Genomic DNA, 7,749 nt, shown 5'->3' on the forward strand with positions numbered 1-7,749 from the left:
CAAGACTGCAGTGACCCGTGACAGTGCCACTGAATTCCAGCCTGGATGACAGAGTGAGATCCTGTCTCAAATAAAAATTTAATTTAATTTTACCAACCTCTACAATACCGACCATTAGGAAGTGTGCCAATCTAGCTAAGTCACTCCTTCATGCCAAATATTAGGCTCTTTGTCTGTAAAACAGGGAGAATTAATAGGGAAAAGTTAGAAAGAACTTAAATATATTTCAGCAGGGGCTAGGTAAATAAATTATGGAACATCCATACAATGAAATAAATTATACGTAATTGTTTTTGTTTTTGTTTTTCCAGGGGCAGGGTCTCACTCTGTTGTCAAGGCTGGAGTGCAGTGGTAGGATCATAACTTACTGCAACACTGAATGCCTGGGCTTAGAGCGATCCTCCCGCATCAGCCTCCCGAGTAGCTGGGACTACAGCCGTGTGCCACAATGCCTAGCTAATTATATTCTTTTCATTTTTTTCTTTTCTTTTTTTTTTGAGACAGAGTGTCGTTCTGTCACCCAGGCTGGAGTGCAATAACGTGATCTCGGCTCACTGCAACCTCCGCCTCCCACGCTCAAGCAATTCTCCTCTCTCAGCCTCCAGAGTAGCTGGGACTACAGGCACACACCACCGCACCCGGCTAAATTTTTGTATTTTTAGTAGAAACAGGGTTTCGCCATGTTGTCCAGGCTGGTCTCTAACTCCTGACCTCAGGTGATCTGCCTGCCTTGGCCTCCCAAAGTGCTGGGATTACAGACTTGAGCCACTGTGCCCGGCCTAATTATATGTAATTGTGAAAGGAGACAGGGCTGGGCATAGTGACTCACGCCTCCAATCCCACCACTTTGGGAGGCCAAGGTGGGGGCCCAGAGTTCAAGACCAGCATGGGCAATATATCAAGACCCCATCTCCACAAAAAATTTAAAAATTAGCCAAGCTTGGTGCCACATGTCTGTAGTCCTAGCTCCTCAGGAGGCTGAGGCGGAAAGATGGCTTAAGCCCAGGAGATCAAGGCTGCAGTGAGCTATGATCATGCCACTACACTCCAGCCTGGGTGACAGAGCAAAACCCTTCTCAAACAAATAAATGAATGAATACATAAATAAATATTACCCATCACATTACTGATATGATTCCCCATGGACCTACTTGCTCTGGCTGGGAATAAAAAGTATTCAATAAAAGTGTGCTTGAACAAGGCCCAGAGGTAGGAGTGTATCTGCTGTACCTGCAGGATAGCAAGGAGGCCATGTGGCTGCAGCAGAATCAACAGGAAGGTGAGGCAACAGGTGGCCAGAAGAAGCTGGGCCCTGCAGGCCAGTGTATGGTCCTGAGGCCCTCATGACCAAATACTAACAGTAGTGGGCCATGGGACTATGGGAGACAAGAATGTTAGTTGAATTATCCTTGTATATTTCTGGAGTTCTTTTCAAATTTACGAATATTTTTTTCAATTGCCCAGAAAAAGCATACAGAATAAAGACAAGATGACTGCCATAAATGGGGTGAAAGGCACAGACTGATAAAGTCTGAAGAAAGTCCTGATTTTGAAAATTATATTGTGGTAATGTAGAAGAATGTCCTTGTCTTTAGGAAATATGGATTTTTTTTTTCTTTTTCTTATTTTCTTTTTTTTGATAGAGTCTTGCTTTGTCACCCAGGCTGGAGTGCAGTGGTGCTATCTTGGCTCACTGCAACCTCCGCCTCCTGGGTTCAAGCAATTCTCCCACCTCAGCCTCCCGAGTAGCTGGGATTACAGGTGCACACCACCACACCTGGCTAATTAAATAGGGGATTTTCTAAAAAGTACTTAGGGAGGCCAGGTGCGGTGGTGGCTTACACCTATAATCCCAGCACTTTGCAAGGCTGAGGCGGGTGGATCACCTGAGGTCAGGAGTTCAAGACCAGCCTGGCCAACATGGAAACCCAGTCTCTACTAAAAATACAAAAATTAGTCGGGCATGGTAGCGTGCGCCTGTAATCCAAGCTACTTGGGAAGCTGGGGCAGGAGAATCTCTTGAACCCCGGAGGCAGAGGTTGCAGTGAGTAGAAATCGCACTACTATACTCCAGCCTGGGTGACAAAAGCGAGAAACTCTGTCTCAAAAAAAAAAAAAAGTATTTAGGGATAAAGGTCTGGAACTTATTTTTAAACAATTCAGAAAAAGTACTTTCTAAAAAAAAATTAAAATTTTTTATTTTCTTTGAGACAGAGTCTCACTCTGTCATCTAGGCTGGAGTACAGTGGCACGATCTTGGCTCACTGCAATCTCCACCTCCCAAGTTCAAGAGATTCTCTTGCCTCAGCCTCTCAAGTAGCTAGGACTACAAGCATGTGCCATCATGCCCGACTAATTTTTTTATTTTTATAGAGACAGGGTTTCACTATGTTGGCCAGGCTAGTCTCGAACTCCTGACCTCAAGTGATCTGCCCGCCTCAGGCTCCCAAAGTGCTGGAATTACAGGCGTGAGCCACTGCATCCCATCTAGAAAAAGTACTTTAAAAAATAGAATAATAAGCTGGGCGCGGTGGCTCACGCCTGTAATCCCAGCACTTTCGGAGGCCGAGGCGGGTAGATCATGATGTCAGGAGATCGAGACCATCCTGGCTAATATGGTGAAACCCCATCTCTACGAAAAATACAAAAAAAATTAGCCAGGCGTGTTGGTGGGCACCTGTAGTCCCAGCTACTCGGGAGGCTGAGGCAGCAGAATGGCATGAACCCGGGAGGCGGAGCTTGCAGTGAATCAAGGTTGCGCCACTGCACTCCAGCCTGGGTGACTGAGCAAGACTCCATCTCAGAGAAGAAAAAAAATAGAATAATAAAGCAAATATGGTAAATTGCTGGCAATCGGGGAATTTGGTTAAAGGTATATTCTTTGTACCATTTTTGACAACATTTTTAATAACAAATTATTTCAAAATAAAAACTTCTTTAAAATATATGCAGAAAAAAATGCCTTATGGCCACAAAATAGCTAAATGGAAGAAAAGCAACCCTGCCAACACAGGTTATCTCCCTATCCTGAAAATGAAGCATTTTTCAGTTTCTCAATAAATTCCTCAAAGCAATCAACCTCAGTTTGGCAGCAACTTACCCCACCTTAACCCACTTCAGGAAGTCTGCAATCAAGTCAGAACACATACCTGACAGTCTCAGAAATGGCCCTGTGGTCATGCCATGCTAGCTGCTTTGCCTACAGTTTCAAATGCCTAAGTGCTACCCATCCTTCAAGGTCCTGTGCAAGTACTACCTTCTTCCATCCCTGCCCCTAAAGCACCAACTTCTCCCCAAGAGGCAAATAGCAAATCCAAATAGCAGTTAATGAACACCAAAACCAAGAGTGCCCAGTCATCTTTGCATACTCAACAGTTAGCAGTCCTAGGCATATGTTAAAGGCTCAGTGAGTTGAAGTCAATTAATTTCTCTCTCTCTCTCCTTTCTCTTTCTCTCTTTCTTTCCTTCTTTCACACGGTCTCACTCTGTCGCGGCTCTGGAGCACAGTGTTGCCATGACCATGGCTTATTATAGCTTTGACCTCCAGGGCTCAATCGATCCTCCCACCTCAGCCTCACAAGTAGCTGGGATTATAGGCTCATGCCACTACACCCGGCTAATTTGGTTTTTGGGGTTTTGTTTTGGGGTTTTTTGTTTTTTTTTTTTCCTGGAGACATGGGGTTTCACCATGTTGCCCAGGCTGGTCTTGAAAGGTCAATTTCTTTCTTTTTTACATGGGTCACTTTAATAACAATACATATACCATGTTACCACCATGGAATGTAAATTCAGTTAGATAAGAGAATTTCACAAGCGTAATAACATTCTATGGTATATAAAAGTTTGGGTATACTGTCTGGCCTAACCAGATTGCTCTTAAGCCATTAATCAAAACCATTATAGGTAATTTGTTCAGTTTAATGTTTATAATTCTTATGGAAAAAATAAGCAATGCACACATTTAAAAAGTGTTCATTTACCTTTGCATGAGTGCTTAAAATACATATTTCTATTTCAAGATGACATTTAAAAATTATTCTAACATAACAGCAGCAAAAAATATAATTTGCAATTACTAAAGAAATAAACTAGAATCCATAAGTTATTCTCATGTTTACAACTGTGATTCTTTAATAAATACTGCTATTATGCAGCTCTACTGTAAGTTTTCTAGATTTGGTTTAAACACACGCACATATACATATTGTCAGTTGTGGGAAGCTTTATAAGTTATATTCCAAGCACTTTTTGGACAGAGTTCTTAAAGAGCCAGCCAGCCCACAAAACAGGCAGAAAAATAGTTAAATTAACTGGGGCAAATAGGACTCTTCTATAACATCCAAAATACATGAGACTCTGCAGCAAACTGGGAATACTTTGGGGTTGACCCATTATCTTCTTTAGAACTAAGTTCATCTTAACAATTTAAGAAGGTGGACATTTCGACACCATCAACTGCATTTAGGTCACATGTTTCTTTTAAGTTAACTTGACTTCCTTGAATGACCTAGTTAGTAAACTAGTCACTAGTAATTCGGTCACCAGGCATATCAAGCCTGTAAAAAAGTAAGACAATATTCAAAATGCCATGTTACCATCTAAACCCATACAAATTAGTTTATTTTCAACAATAATACATAACTTCAATAATGAGAAGTCTAACTAAAGCAAGCTCCTCCAACAAGACCGAGACAGCATCTCTTCTTCTAAGGCTTAGGTTTTGCCCAGAATTCTCGATACATGGAATAGCCCATAACAACACTAATTGCTCCTACAACAAAGCCTTGGGCTGCCACACACATGTGGATCAGATGAAGGGACATTTTAGTATTTCCCCTGCTCTTCAATTTGTATAATCCATATGCAACAATTGCTGAAAAACCTTCTATTCCAACAGGTACGAATAGTGCCTCTTTAGCTTTTTGAATAAGTTTGGATCCCTGATCTTCATCATATGAATTCAGAAAGGGAAACATCTGTGTTTGTTGACATAGTGATTGCTTAAAGAATCTCCCTAGAGCAAGAAAACCTCTCACAGGCCAACCCGAAGAGGTCAATTTCTATGTAGCACACATTATCACTGTCATTCTTCTCTCTATTCTCGTAGTTTTATTCTAAGTTTGTCATGACATCATCTTTCTTGTACCATAGTATCTGAAGTCTCATCCATTCCTCTGGACAGAAAGACCTGGAAGGGCCTAGACCAGATGTCACATTCATCTCTCTAACCCCCAGAATAATGAATTATCTATCAGTTTTCCATCACAATACATAATTGATAATATGAAAAACCATAGACACCCATAACTTCCCAAACTAAAATGGCTGTAGATCTATGACTCTCCTGCTCAAGAAACCATAGAGAACACAAATTCATTAAAGCTGAAATACTATAGGCATTACACTAAATCTTAACCGGTTAATTTAAAAGTAAATCATTTGCAAAAAATATTATAGTCATCATGCTAAATCTTAACTAGTTAATTTAGAAGTAAATCATTTGTTAATTTTTTATACTTTAATGACAATTCATTCATTTTATAACTAACAACAAACACGCAAGATTTCATGGGTTACAATCACTGATCTGGATCCTGTGGCAAAGTGTCCCACTTCTACCAGGTATTTACTAAAAATAACTTAACTGGATGGACCTGTACTTCTATTTGGTTTTCTTTCTTGTTTATTCTATGCTTCTTATAGAATATTAACCAATGAGACAGCTTAGAATAGGGTCTGAGGCTAAAGCAGGAGGATCACTTGAGCACAGGAGTTAGAGGCTGCAGTGATCTAAGATCATACCACTGCACTACAGCGTGGGCGAGAGAGTCAGACCCCGCCTTCAAAACAAGAAAGCGGGAAGCTGAGGCAGGGGAATTGCTTGAACCTGGGAGGCGGAAGTTGCAGTGAGCCGAGATCGCACCACTGCACTCCAGCCTGGGGAAAAGAGTAAGACTCTGTCTCAACAAAAAAAAAAAGAAGAAGAAGAAGAAGAAAAGAATAGGGTCTGGCATTGGCACTTATCAGGCACTTGCTAAATATTTGCAGCAGCCCATTTTCAGAGAATAATATGACCTCTAAACTTCTTTTTTTTTTTATTTTTTGAGATGGAGTCTCACTCTGTCTCTCAGGCTGGAGTGCAGTGGCACAATCTCGGCAAATTGCAACCTCTCCCTCCCAGGTTCAAGCACTTCTCCTGCCTCAGCCTCCCAAGTATCTGGGCAGGCGCCCACCACCATGCCCAGCAAATTTTTGTATCTTTTTTTTTTTTTGAGACAGAGTCTCATTCTGTCGCCCAGGCTGGAGTGCAGTGGCACAATCTCGGCTCACTGCAAGTTCCACCTCCCAGGTTCATGCCATTCTCCTGCCTCAGCCTCCCGAGTAGCTGGGACTACAGGTGCCCGCCACCATGCCCGGCTAATTTTTTTGTATTTTTAGTAGAGACAGGGTTTCACCGTGATAGCCAGGATGGTCTTGATCTCCTGACCTCGTGATCTGCCCACCTCAGCCTCCCAAAGTGCTGGGATTACAGGCGTAAGCCACCGCGCCCAGCCAAATTTTTGTATCTTTAGTAGAGATGAGCTTTCACCATGTTGGCCAGGCTGGTCTCTAACTCCTAATGTCAGGTGATTTGCCCACCTTGGCCTCCCAAAGTGCTGGGATTACAGGAATGAGCCACCACACCGAGCCTGAGACCTCTAAACTTCTAGGGGAATTACTAACTTCTGTTTTACTGCATAAATGAATGCTTGCCCAATTACAACAGTCACAAATGCATTCTCCTCTGGCTTTTTTATTTTTCTATTTTTGAGATAGAGTCTCACTCTGTCGCCTAAGCTGGAGTACAGTGGCACGATCTCGGCTCACTGCAACCTCCACCTCCCAGGTTCAAGCAACTCTCCCACCTCAGCCTCCCGAGTAGCTAGGATTACAGGCGCCTGCCACCATACCTGGGTAATTTTTGTATTTTTGATAGAGATGGGGTGTCACCATGTTGGCCAGGCTGGTCTCAAACTCCTGACCTCAAGTGATCTGTCCACCTCGACCCCCCAAAGTGCTGAGATTACAGGCATGAGCCACTAGACCCAGCCATCTACTCTGGCTTTTAAGTCACTAAAGCAAAAAGCAAATACCTCATTAAAAAAAAAAAAAAAATACAGTAATGGGTTCCAAGCTATATTTATTCTTCTTGGCTCAAGCTCAAAGTAATTTGACCTCCACCCTTACTATTAACCCTCTTGGAAAATAGATAAGTGCTTCAATCCGTTGCAATGGTTTCAAAATTATTCCCTTAGAAAGGCAAAATTATTCCCTTAGAAAGGACCTTTATAAGGATGCAAAAGACAACGTGAAATCTCATCATCATCCTTTCCCCTAGACTCACCCGTCCCACCCTTACTATACTTGATTCTGTGCTCTCCACAATCCAGAAACATAGCTAAGTTAGCTAATGCAAGACAGAAATTACGTATGTGTATATCTTGGGAAAAAGTAGAGCCCAAGACCCCATAAAATACGTAAACTTTACAAAAGGCACTGGAGTTAGCTTCCAATCTAGTCTCTTATATGCATGGCGTATTTCCTAGTGGTATAGGAACAATTAACTACAAATTTCAAGTGACATCTAACATAACACTACCCTTAAGACAACACAATTAAAAGCTTAGTCTGCTGAGTCACAAGGGATGTGGCTGATCATCTAGAGCTCTCCCTGCCACGACAGACAACTAAATTCCGAGATTAAATTTC

General features: G+C 42.1%; 1 protein-coding gene and 1 pseudogene across 3 annotated transcripts in view; both read right to left on the minus strand.

The window, feature by feature from the left end:
- Nucleotides 1-7,749, minus strand: part of PHF20 (PHD finger protein 20) — a 228,733-nt gene that overhangs the window by 88,243 nt on the left and 132,741 nt on the right. The gene's annotated exons all lie outside the window — the stretch shown is intronic.
- LOC105533864 lies at nucleotides 4,592-7,436 on the minus strand (annotated as a pseudogene). Its single transcript, XR_001005180.1, has 2 exons — nucleotides 7,385-7,436; nucleotides 4,592-5,060 (listed from the first exon to the last, which is right to left on the minus strand). The product of XR_001005180.1 is annotated as an HIG1 domain family member 1A, mitochondrial-like (transcript).

The sequence above is a fragment of the Mandrillus leucophaeus genome, unplaced genomic scaffold (assembly GCF_000951045.1).
Source record: "Mandrillus leucophaeus isolate KB7577 unplaced genomic scaffold, Mleu.le_1.0 Scaffold129, whole genome shotgun sequence".
NCBI classification, from domain to species: Eukaryota; Metazoa; Chordata; class Mammalia; order Primates; family Cercopithecidae; genus Mandrillus; species Mandrillus leucophaeus.